This window comes from Chrysochloris asiatica, unplaced genomic scaffold, assembly GCF_000296735.1.
Source record: "Chrysochloris asiatica unplaced genomic scaffold, ChrAsi1.0 scaffold00007, whole genome shotgun sequence".
Lineage (NCBI taxonomy): Eukaryota > Metazoa > Chordata > Mammalia > Afrosoricida > Chrysochloridae > Chrysochloris > Chrysochloris asiatica.
The window spans coordinates 2019929-2033397 of NW_006408525.1; positions in this window are offsets into that span (position 1 = coordinate 2019929).

Consider the following 13469-nt stretch of genomic DNA (forward strand, 5'->3'; position numbering starts at 1 on the left):
AGATATTTTTGTTTAAACTCATGCCTGAACCAAAGACTCTGTTAATAGTATGCCTTATTCTTGATTATTATTAGTGTTCAGAGGACATGTGAATTTATTTTCTCAATTGATTCATTCAATAGCCCTCTAAGGTAGACATACCACTGTTACAGCCAGTCCAAAGAAAAGGAAACAAAGGCTCAGAGAATTTAAGTGACGTAGCCAAGGCCACACAGTTAATAGACAAGGGTGTCAGGACTTGAACCCAGGATTTCTGACTCCTTTCCCTGGCTGTGTGCTTGTTCTCTGCCCTGTGTCCATGCTCCATCACCACCACCAGTCCCATCCTAACAGAGAGAGATACCAGTTTTTAGCAGACCAGCCAAGGGAGACTGGTCCCCTGATCTGACATCCGTGGGCCCTGAAAGGGTTGCTTGCCAACCTCCTCTCAGACACACTTGCTCAAGATGGGCCTAGCAATGAGGGCTTAGAGTGAACAGATGGTGGGAACACACCACCACAAACTCTCCATTTTCCTTGAGATGAAATGCATTCCTTTTCTTGACTCCACTTCCCCAGTGGACAGTAGATCATCTGCCTACACGACTAAAAATAAATGAAGAGGAAGGACAGAGATGAATGAGGCTGGTGTCTGTGGGGACATGGCAAAGAGGGGAAGCGGGTGGGAAGTCTTTAGGCTGAAGGAAGATCTGTCAGAGAAGAAAAACTACTGCTGCGCAGGGCCTCCGGTGTCCCGGTGCCACACAGAGCGCTTGCCTCTTGCTGTCTACAGTCTAGTTGCTTCCGTCCGTCCCTGATTAATAAAACCAGCATCACTGACTCAGGCATGTCACGAGCCACATTGTGGGCTCCATCAAGCCCACCATCTGCTCATAATCGGTTTTCTGATACCCCTTTGATTGCAGTTTTGTCTGAGTCTTGTCATTATGGGTCCCCTGGTATAATCACACATCTGGGCTGCTTCTGAAGGAGCTGGAGGGCTATCGACATGAAGATGGTCTTGGAGGTGGGCTCTGTCCTCAGCCAAGGTCACGAAGTATTGCTGTGTCTGAGAGAAGGGAAAGAGGCCAATGACGTCACCCTGGCCCAGTGGGACTTCTCCAGCAGCAAGTGCGATGCGGCCTCTCCTCTACCGGGGTTCTGTTAAGCGGGGTTATGCCCAGGCAGTCATTTAGTGTCTCTGGGCTTCTGTCGTCGTCTCCTTTGTTTAGGGCCTTATTATCTTAAAATCAGATGAAAGCCTGAACTGCTTCTTCTTTTTACTGTGGTGACTATACATACACCAAAACTTCCTCCAACCCAACCATCAGTGACATTGGTTACATTTTTCATGTCATGCCTCCATCCACGTTATTCCCCTCTAAATCACCACCATCAGCACCATTCCAATGCCCTCCACAAATACTCTCGTCACCGCTTTCTCATCGGCAGTTTCTGGTTTCTGTATATTTGCTTATTTCATATGAGTGGTATGATGTAGTATTTGTCCTTTTACAACTGAGTTACTTTGTTCAGAATGATACTTTCAAGATTCATCTGTGCGGTGGTATGCATCAGGACTGCATTTTTCTTTGCATAGTACTCCACTGTGTCTATAGGGTACATTTTGTCTGTCTAGTCATCTGTCGATGGACATTTCAGTTGCTTCTACTTTGGGCTGTCATGAACAATGCTGCAGCCAACATTGATGTACAGGGTTCTGTGTGCATTCCTACTGTCATGCCTTTTAGGTATAGAAGAGGATTGACATTTCTGGGCTGAATGACTTCTTCATTTCTCTTTCTAGGATGCCGTGGTTCTTGGTGCAATGGTTTGATGACTTTTCATGCTCTATCTTATGAGCTGTACATTGGAGGCAGGTATGGTAGGTTCCCAAGATGTCCACATCCTAATACCTGGAACCTGTGACTATTACCTTATATGACAAAAGGGATTTTGCTGTTGTGATTAATTTAAGAATCTAGAGATGGGCAGATTATTCTGGATGATTTAGGTGGGTCTAATGTAATTAACTGGACTGTGAACCAACCATTAGGTCTGCAGTTCAAGTCTGCTAGCCGCTTCATGGGAGAAAGATGAGGATTTCTGCTCCTGAAAAGATTTAAAGCCTCGGAAACCCTGTAAAGGATCACTATGAGTCAGAACCAACTCGAAGGCATTTAACAACAACAATAACAACAAAAATGTAACTAAGGGATGCTTATAAGAGGGAGAAAGAAGATCAGAGAGGAAGAGTTGATATGATGGCAGAAGCAGAAATTGGAGTGATATGCTCTGAAGATGGAAGAAGGGACCGCAAGTCAAATAATGCCAAGCAGCTACCAGTGGTGGTGGTGGTGGTTATGTGCTGTGGAGTCGGTTCCGACTCATAGCGACCCTGTATAGGGTTTCTGAGGCAGTAAATCTTTGCAGGAACAGAAAGCCTCATCTTTCTTCCACAGAGGAGCTGGCAGATTCGAACTGTTAGGACCCTGCAATTAACAGCCTCATGTGTAAACAACTATGTCCCTGGGGCTCCTTAGGCAGCTACTAGAGGCTGAAAAAAAGGCAAGGTATTGAATTCTCTCCTCAGAGGCCTCACAAGCAAGCATCCCTTGGGCACCTTGAATTAGTCCAATCAGACCCATTTTAGATTTCTGACCTCCAGAAATATAACAGGATACATTTGCATTATTTTTCAGTCACTGTTGTTGTTAAATGCTGTCAAGTCAGTTCCTACCCTGTATAGGTATAGTGTTTCTGAGGAGCAGCTGGTGAGCTTGAACCACCAACCTTACAGTTCAAACAGCTCTGCAGTCTGGCGCATTAACCCACAGCGCCACACCAGCACTCCTTTTAATCACTAAGTTTGTGATCATTTGTTACAGCAGCAATAGGGAGCTAATACAGAAGCATGAACCTTAACAATAAGCAGCTGCAACTGACTCTAACTTGGACTCATGGAGACCCCATGTGTGTCGTCAGAGTAGATTGTACTCCATACAGGTTTTCAGTGGCTGTTGTTTCAAAAGTGGATAGCCATGTCTTTCTCCCCACATGCCTCTGGAGGGACTCAAGCCTCCAACCTTTTGGTTAGCAGTCAAGTGACTGGTTTAGTGGTAGACTTCTCACATCCCATACAGATCAGGTTAGAATTCCTGATCAATGCCCTAAGTGCACACCCACCACCCATCTGTCATTGGTAGCTTAGATGTTGATTTGATGTTGAATAGGTTTCAGACAACTTCCAGATTAAGATGCACTAAAAAGAAAGGCCTGGCGATCCACTTCCAAAAGTCAGTCAATGAAAACTCTATGGGTCACAACAACCCCATCTGCAACGGATGATATGGATGGCATAGGGCCTTCCATCGTATATGAGTTTGCTATGGTACAGTGTCCAACTCAACAACAGCAAACAACAACAGTAACAATCTTAGCAGTAGCCAAAATGTACAATAGGAAGTACGATCCTATATGAGGCATGTAGGGAACCTACTCTGTCCCAAAGTCATACTCTGGGAGATGCGCTCAGTAAAGACATTCCTTTGGGATACTGAAATACAGTCTCTTCTAGACGAGCACCGACCAATAAAAACATAACATGAGCAAGCTTAGCAATGAAAAGTCTTCTAGTAGCCCCACTAGAAAAAAGTAAAAACATGCAAAATTAACTTCATTAATATATTTCATTTTACCATATATATCCCGTATATTATCATTCCAACATGTCATCAGCATAAAAATTATCAGTGAGGTATTTTAGATTCTCTCTCTCTTTTTTTTATGTTGTTATTGTCAAGTGCCATCAAGTCGGTTCCAGTTATAAGTCTCCTAAACTCAGAGTGTATTTTCATTAAAGAACTTCTCAAGTCAGACCAGCCTTGTGTGCAATGATTTGACCTAAGGTCCCAGAAGGTTAAAACCATGAACTCCTAAGAGTGGATCAGACTCTAGAAGGCAGTGGCAGAGAGAGCCCTGTATAAAGTGTACAAGAGACACTTTATGTTCAGATCCAGAGAGGGAGAGCGACTGTGTGCTGAAGACCTGGGGGGTATGGGGGAAGGATTGCATGGAGGGGATTGTAACCATGGCAATGAGACGATATACGAGAGAATGAATGTAAAACTAATGTTCTCCCATGTAAACTATCACATAATTCACAATAAAACATTAAAAAAAAAAAAAGACACTTTATGAATTTTTACCCAGGGTCAAGTCAATAGTTGGTGGCAGAAGCAGGGCTAAAATTCCAGGGCTCTGCCTCCCTGGTTGGGGGTGAGAAGGGGAGTCCTGGGCTTGGCAGAGAGAGTACCAGGTCACAGAGTGTCTGCTGGACATGCTCTTCCATAACTTGCTTGGTAATGAATAGACTGAGCACACACTGAGCATCTTCCATATTCTTCAACTACCTACTTTTACATAACAGCAAACGAATAATTACATAATACTTATACATTACTTGAGGTCATATAGTTTTCCTTTAGAGGCAGCAAGATATCTGAGTCCCTGACAGTCAGTCCCTAAACCTGGCAGTGGGGTGGGAGCCAGTCTTGACACAATCCTCAAGACTTCATCATTTCCAGGGATTTGCTTCTAAGGTCCTCTGGAAGGCAGGCTGGGAATAACAGAACTCAGACACTTGGAGATATTTTGGAGTTTAAATAAAATATCTAACATGAAATGTTTGACACAGAGCCTGGCAGAAAGCGGGTGCTCAGTCCTTAAGAACCTGTTCATTTAGGTTGCTAGGCGTGTCTCAGGTGCTCAGATTCAGGCCTCCCAATGTCTTGCTTCAGTGTGGCCTAGCTCTTCCCCAGCCTGCTGTGTTTAGGTATGACTTCAGCTTCCTGCCCCCCACAGCTTGGGTGTCAGTCTTCCTATTCCCCATTTTTCAGAATCTCCATCAAGTCCACAAGTCCCACCATGTGGTTTTCATCCCCAAATTCTGGCAACAGACACTGCCGCTGCCCTGGTTTCCTCACCACTCAGTCTCCTGGACTTCGATCCTGACCCAGGGCAACTCCTCAGCTAAACCTGATGGAAGCTGAAACTGGAGTGGGCCCACCTGCAGACCAAGAGTAGTGGAGCATAGTGAAGGCCAGTGCTTCCAGAGTCTAGGCCCACACGGGAAATCTAGGCCCTCCATGCCCACTCTTTGGAGGATCTGTCAGTTCCAAGTACTCAGGTATTCACTACCCTAATTCAATATACAACGTACAACCCCGATACACACGTTTTCTAATTTTAAATCACGCAGTATTCCTGTGTTTGGTATACTGATTACCTCTTGAATGACTGCTTCTTGGTCTGTGTGCAAGTTCTGCATGGACACAGTTAAGTGTTCCGGAATTCCCATTCTCTGATGAAGAATGAACAAATCTGTCTCAGAAGACATACAGCCAGAGTGCTCCTTAGAAGCTAGGATGCCAAGACTTTGTCTTATGTCCTTTGGGCATGCTATCAGGAAGAATCTGTCCCTGGAGAAGCACATCGTACTGGCCAAAGTAAAGGGTCAGCTAAAAAGAAGATGACGACGCTCAATGGAATGGATTTGCACAGTAGCTGCAAACATACAACAATGGCCATGAGGATGGTGTACAAGTGAGTAGCCTTCCATTCTGTTGTATATAAGGACACTATGAATCAGAACCAAGTGGACCACAACTAACAACACAGCCTACCCTTAATCAACAATCCATTCCAGCTTGAATGTTATGGTTTATTTGCATTCATATTTTATAGAGAGTTATTATCATAATAAATACATAAATTTGCATTTTGCATTTTTTTTTTAATCACTTGTAACAGCACTCAGGCCAAATCCAACACACTACCTATTTTTTTAAATAAAGTTTTATCAAAACACAGTTGTTCCTACACACTACCTATTTTTTTAAAAATAAATTTTTATTAGAACATAGTCATTGTGTTCTGATTTATGGCATACTACCAATGACTGGTTTCTCACTACAGTGGCTGAATCCTATAGCTGTAACAGAGAGTGTGTGGAGCACAAAGTTAAAAATCATTATTATATGAACCCTTACAGAAAACACTCGTCAATAATTTTGAACATTATAAAAATGCTCCTGATAGTGTTAAACAATTTTCCTGGTTATACTAATAAATGGCTACATGATACTCTACTGAGTGGACCTATGATTTTTAATACAACTAGTTAGTATGGTTTGCACCTCAAAGTAGCAAAACTGAAAATCTTCACAGTGGGGCCAATAAATAACATCACGATGAACAGAGAAAGACTGAAGCTGTCAGAGATGTCATTTTGCTTGGATCTACCATCAATCCTCATGGAAGTAGCGGTCAAGAAAACAAACGACGTATCTCATTAGGCAAATCTGCTGCGAAAGACCTGTTTAAAGCATTCAAGAGCAAAGATGTCATTTTCAGGACTAAGGTACACCAATCTGACCCAAGCCATGGTATTTTCAATGGACTCACATACATGTGAAAGTTGGATAGTGAATAAGGAATAAAAGAATTAATTGATTGGAGTTAGGGTGTTAGAGACGAATATTGAAAGTATCACAGACTGCCAGTAGAACAAACAAATCTGTTTTGAAAGAAGTACAATAAAAATGTTCCTTAGAAGTGAAGATGGGGAGACTTCATCTCTTGAATTTTGGACGTGTTGTCAGGAAGGACCAGTCCCTACTTGGTAAAGTGGAAGGTCAGTAAAAAAGAGGAAGACTCTAAAGAGATAGACTGTCACAGTGACAGAAACAATGGGCTCAAACAACAGTTGTGTAGCTGGCACAGTACAGGGCAGTGTTTTGTTCTGTTGTGCACAGGGTCCCTATGAGTAGAAAACAACTTAAGAGGTCTAACAAGGACAGTAACTCGTCAGCTAAATTGGTTTGGATAATTTGCAAGAAAGATCTTTGTACTACAAAAAAAATTCCTACATTCAAATCATCTGCCATTACTGAAAGGATGGTCAGAATTCTGGAGGAAAGCAGAACATGTTTGTTTTGTCAAATGCTAGAAATTGACCTGTCTGACCCTTGGCCAATTGTTCCGGAATCTCTTTATTGAATTTCTGTTGTAGGAAACCCTCCTATGTGGTTCACCAGAGGTTGTTTTTCAGCCTTTGCTTCGACCAGCTCCACACTTCCCTTATTTTTCTTCTGCTATGGAGGAAGTCTCTGGTTGGAATTTTTAGTGGTTGCGTGCGAGTCAGGCTGCAAATCTCAGGGTCAGCAGTTCGAAACTACACAGAGGGGCTGTGAATGAAAGATGAGACTTCCCCTTCCTTTACACTTTGGAGTCCTGGTATGGCGCTGTGGGTTAATGCACCAGACTGAAAAGCCATTTGAACTGCAAGGTCGGCGGTTCAAGCTCACCAGCTGCTCCTCGGAAACCCTTTACAGGGTCGCTATGGGTTGGAACCAACTTGACAGCACTTCACAACAACAACAGAAACAGTTAACGTGTTTGTTGTTGTTAGGTGCCATCAAGCCAGTCCTGGCTCATAGCGACCCTGGATAGGGTTTCCAACGAGCAGCTGGTAGGTTTGAAATTTCAAGCTTGTAGTTAGAAGTCCAGTGCTTATCCTACAATGCCACACACACACACTCTGTTAACGTGCTTAGATGGAACCAAAATGATGGAAGTTTAAGGCCACCTAGAAATACCTGTGAGGAAAGACCTCACTACCTCAAACAAGTCAGCTCTTAGAAACTGTATGGAACACAGTTCTACTCTGTCACACATGGGATCGTCATGAGTTGGAAACGGGTTTTTTAAGGCCTTGGTTAGGTTTTCACTTTCATTCCTACAGCCCTGTTCTGACAACCCCTCCCTGTCACAATAATTCTAAGTATTTCCTCTTTCTTCCTCAGTTGTCTCATTTGCAATTTCCACACCCACAAGGGCATCAAGCATCCAGGGTAGATTTCCTAGTGAACAGCTAAAAGGCATACAGGCCAGAACACACACACAGATGGGGCAATCCATCCCAGAACACCCCCTCTTGGGCTAACACAGTGCTGGTCGCCCAGACCCAAGGGCTGCCTGTCAGAGAATTTATACATCTTTGCCCTCAGACCCTGCCTGCAATTTTTTTCCACATTCCCTTCATCCTCCGGCTCCTTGAAACTTTCCATATATTGGCTTCTGATTTACTGTACACACAGACTATTTCTATGGGAGAGCAGCTAATAAAAAAGGAAAAACTCTAAAAATGGATTTTTGCTGAACACTGCTCGCCAATGAGTTTCTTTAATTGCGGCATTAGGAACATATGCAATTACTTTCATCGAGCTGATCTGACATAGTAATTTGGACCCTAAAAAGAGCCAAGTCATTCTTGGAGGCCAGGCCTCGTGGTTTGGAGCTGCTGGCCAACAGATCTCACCCCAGTGATGGATGCACACGTTCCTCCCACAGAAGCTTGGCCTGAGTCTAGAAGCCAGAGGGTCCCATCTGGAGCTTGAATCCCCCGCAACCATTTCTACTGACCGTCACAGATTACCCTGTTCTGCTTGAGAGGGGAAAGGAAGAGAGAGCACAAACCCATGTTTAGGGGGTTTATTCATTAGGAAAGAGTCCCATATGAGAAGCTTAAACCTCATACACTGCATTTTCTCCAAATGGTCTTAATTTTGTCTTCTAGCAAAAAGCTGAGCAAGTTTAACCTGGATTTCTCATGCCAGTTATTTGGTTATTTTAAAGATTTGGATCATGGCTCGTTATCATCTTGTATCCAACCTAAACATTTCTAGTTCCTTTAATCACTGTTTGCTATTGCTGTTTGGTCTTTTACCAGAATAGGGTCTTGTCACAATACCAATAATGCAATAATAGCACAGTCTCATATGTTTTAACCAAATAAAGACTTGCTAGAATTGCAGTAATAATAACATGAACTAAACTATATTAAGTGTGTATCATGTGGCAGAGATTGTTCTATGTGCTTGACATTCTTGTAGCTCATTTGGTATTCACAGCAAATGTAAGCGATAAATGCTATTATTCTTCCCAGTATGTAGATGAGGAGATTGGTCACTAGTTAAACCTGGACTCATTCTGCTACATTCAAGTTATTTGGCCTCAATTTCTTCATCTATAAGATGGGAGTCAGGAGTTCTAGATCACAGAGATGCTGTGAGGAGTCTAAGAGATAAAGTGTACATCAACAACCAAAGAAGAAGAAGGAAGAAAGAAAAGTTACCATCAAGTTGGTTCCAATTCATGGCAACCCCAGAGTCAAACTGCACACCATAGGATTTTCAGTGGCTGCCATTGTTCAGAAGCAAATTGCCAGCCCTTGTGTCTGAGGTCCTTCAAGCCACTAACCTTTCCATTTTGTAGTGGAGCATTTAGATGTTTGCACTACACAGGGACTAAAGTGTATGTGAAGTCAGTGTAAGTTCTCGTTCAGTCTTTTCCTAGGAGAGATTGCCCTTCAGTGTGACCTTCTTCCTTCTACATAGAGCCTCTAACCACCCGTTGCTCATGATGCTGGAAGTTACGCCACTGATATTCCATAGATCAGCAGGATCACCCATGGTGGACAGGTTTCAGCAGAGCTTCCTGACTAAGACACACAGGAAGAAAAGTCTGGTGATCTGCTTCCAAATATTAGCTAATGTAAACCCTATGATTCACAACAGAATAGTCTCCGGTGGAGCCTCCTAGGTTGGAAGGCACTCAAAATAACACAGAGGACCCAACAGTGGTGTCGAGCCCACCACTGATCATGAAGACGGTGTAGGCTGGGCAAAGTTTAATTCTGTTCTATGAGTTGCCATGATTTGGTGTCAACTCAATGGCAGATAGCACCAACAACTCAGAAGACCAGACTCTGAATTTCATTTCTCCTTTCTCCCTCTTATTAAATGAAAACATCTATCCCTTGCTATCATTCAAAACAGGTGGCCCTAACTAACTGAAATCCTGGTGTGATGCTGTAGGATAAACACTGGACTGCTAATCACAAGGTTGAAGGTTCAAACCCACCAGCTGCTTCTCAGAAACCCTATGCAGGATCGCTGTGAGCCAGACCCATCTCAAGTGCACTTATCAACAACAACTGAAGTCTTGCACGATCTGGTATAAAGAGTGTGGGGAGTGTAGGTCTAGAAGTTGTGCTTGCTTTACACATTCACGATGGCGTGATGTTGGACCAGAAGTGCCCTGATTACTGTCTGTGACCCATTTTACACACAAAGCTGTGAATTACTCTGTTCCCTTTGCTGCAATTGTTTTTTTTTTTTTCCAGAAAAGGGTGGTTGGTTTGTGGAATGGGGGCAAGTCACCCAGATAACTGCTGGATGCTCTCCTCCTCCACCTTGTGTGTGGCCCCTGTGGACATGAGTAAGGGGTTCTACTTTAGCCCTTCCCAATGAACAATAGAGTTTTCCAGCCTCAGGCAGCTGAATTCTCTCTGGAATCTTGGCTTTTTTTGTGACAGAGCTATAGTCGACCCAGTTTTCCAAATGAGCAGTTACAGAAACACACACAAAAAAAGTTGCTAATTTAGAAGCTAGTGACTTCTTTAAACAAACACATCAGAGGCATAAACGCCCAGAAAAGCACGCTGGGAATCATAAAGTCATTGGGCACAGCAAGCAGGAGGAAACCCCGATAGTTGGACACACTCTTCTGATAGTTTCATTGTCTTCCTTGACCTGAAAGGAGCTGGGCACTCCTTTTGCAGATATGGAGGCTCAGAGGGGTTAAGTCTCTTGTCCAAGGCCACACAGTAACTAGAGAAAATTTCTGTAAAACCACACACAAGCTTTCTTCCTTCTCATAAGAGTGTCCAACAAGCTCTGGATTAAAGAGATACAACAAACTCTCCTACTGGAACAACACTGGGCTACGGGAGTGGTCATGGTGGACTGAGTACGTTGTTGGGTGCTGTCAAGTCAATTCTGACAAACAGCTGCCCCATAGGGCTGCCTAAGTTGTCATCTTCACACAGAGGCTACAACAATGGACTCAACACAATAATGGCAATTTTGGGGCTGGCACAGAACTGGGCAGTGTTTTGATCTGTTGAATGTAGGGTTATCATGAGCCCAAATGGATTCATTGGTATCTAACAATAACAATAATCTTTACGGGGACAGGATGCCAGGTCTCCTCTCCCTCAGAGTGACTGGGGGGCTTGAACTGATGACCTTTCAGTCAGCAGCAGCAGAGTACTTAACAATGGCACCGCCAGAGCTCCTTAGACAATGAATGGAGTAGGCCATTCCCTAAGAGGGATGGAGACCAGGTGAGTCTCAGACAGTAGCAGGAGGTCAAAGCCCTCAGTTTCAGTCACCTGGGTTCCAGGAACCAAAGAGAATTCCTTAGACAAGGGGGCCAGGTGCATGAAGAAGTTCTCCTGGGGCAAGTGATGTGATACCACATGAGGGAAAGGATGAGCACAAAATATGTGTGGTGATTTAGGGTACTAGTAGAAAGGAGTCCTGGTGTGGTGCTGTGGGCTAATGTTTCATACTGCAAAGTCATTTGAACTGCAACGTCAGTGGTTCAAGCTCACCAGCTGCTCCTTGGAAACCCTATATAGGGTCACTATGGATCAGAATCGACTTGGCGGTACCTAACAGCAACAATAAGAATCACTCCCAGTTTTCAGATGAAGAAACTGAGGCAGAGCCCGTAACCTCAGAACTCCAAAGACGGCATGCCTTCCTTTCTGACAAGCTCACATCCTCATGTGGGAGGTTCCCACGGGAAACTGTTGAATGAGGAGATTGTGACTCTGAGACAAGCACTGGACAAGCAGGCATGTTGTCCCCGAAGAGCTAAAGGTCAAAACCGTTCAGCCCAGACAGCAAGGGATGCATTGTGGAGCGAGGAGCGAGGGGTTCCAGGCAGCCTGGGTGAGTGATGTGTTACATCCAGAGAGGCTCACTCGTGCATAAGACAGTGGAGTGTACATAGAACCACCGTTCTGGGTAAAGGAAGGAACGGAAATCCGGAACTGGACATGTGTTTGCACAGAAAGAAACAGGCCCAGGGGAAAGAGTGGGGAGGGCTGAGTTTGTCTGTCTGTTACTGTTTGGATGGAGGGTCACTGAGCCTGCTCTCTGGTCAGGCACTGTCTGGGCTCTGGACATGTGGGGCAGAGTCTATTCACAAGGGGCTCACTGGAAATGGGTGATAATCCAATTATCCTGCAAAATGCTGGCATGGAGGTTCTTCAGACCACTGTGGATGCAAAGATAAATGAATGTGTGTGTGCCATGGGGGCTGGGCAGAGGGTTATGGAGGAAGCACAGGGATGGCGCACTGGAAGATGAACCCAGTGTTCACTTTACATGGGAGAGGACACAGCCAATCCAATATGGCAGCCTGTCCCTCAGGGATCACGTCCTTAGATTCTCCATCAAGACTCAGAAACAGTTAAAAAAAAAAAGCCGTGGAAAGTCTTCATTGGACCACTCCCAATCAGTCACAAAGACCCCACAGGGCAGCGCCCCCTTACCTGAGACCTGGCTGCAAGGCTTCCTTAGGGTCCATGGTGGGTCTGCCATGCTGTGAAACAACTGGAGCAGTTTACCCCAAAGTGTCACATATGGAACAATGATGCTATGGGCTGTTAAAAGTACTCAGGGAATAAGAGTTCCATCTTCAAATACACATGGGAAACTTTGATTTACCAGTTAGACAGGTTCTTTGTTGATTTATCTGTTAGGACTTTTCAGGACCCTTACCATGTTGATGCAGACTGGGAATTTCTAAGGGGCAGGAAGATATGTGTGCCGCATTTCCAAAACTTATTTGATGGTGAAACACCTTTATCCCAGGATCTCTAAAGGACAATATTCCTTAGAACGCAACTTGAGAAATACAAAACACCTTCATGACAAAGACGTATTTCTTCCTATTTGTTTTCTCCTCTGTGACTGCACACAGAAGACACAGGAATCTTACAAGCTCAGTGCTGGAGAAGGCTTCCAAATTCAACTGGACTAGTGTTCTGTGCAGCATGGGGAAGTCTTTTATAACTTCCACCACAATGCTGTCTGCTGTTTCTGAATCCACCCTCAATTTCGGCTGTTTCCATGTCAGCGTGGATTCTCAGACAAGAGGAGTCTCTGGGACCCTAGTGATTCTGTGGGCTGTCCGCTGCACACACAATCCAGGAGAGGGGTCTCTACACTTCAGGATTCCGTGAGACTGCCCACTCCACACACGCCCCATTAGAGGGTTCTCTACACCCCAGGATTCTGTGTCCGCTCCACATGCACCCCATGAGAGGGGTATCTACGCCCCTTGATTCTGTGCCCGCTCCACACACAATCCATGAGAGGGGTCTCTATACCCCGAAATTCTGGGGGCTGCCCGCTCCACACGCACCCCATGAGAGGGGTCTCTACGCCCTGGGATTCTGTGCCAGCTCCACACGCACGGCATGAGAGGGGTCTCTACGCCCCGGGATTCTGTGCCCGCTCCACACGCACCCCATGAGAGGGGTCTCTACGCCCCGGGATTCTGTGCCCGCTCCA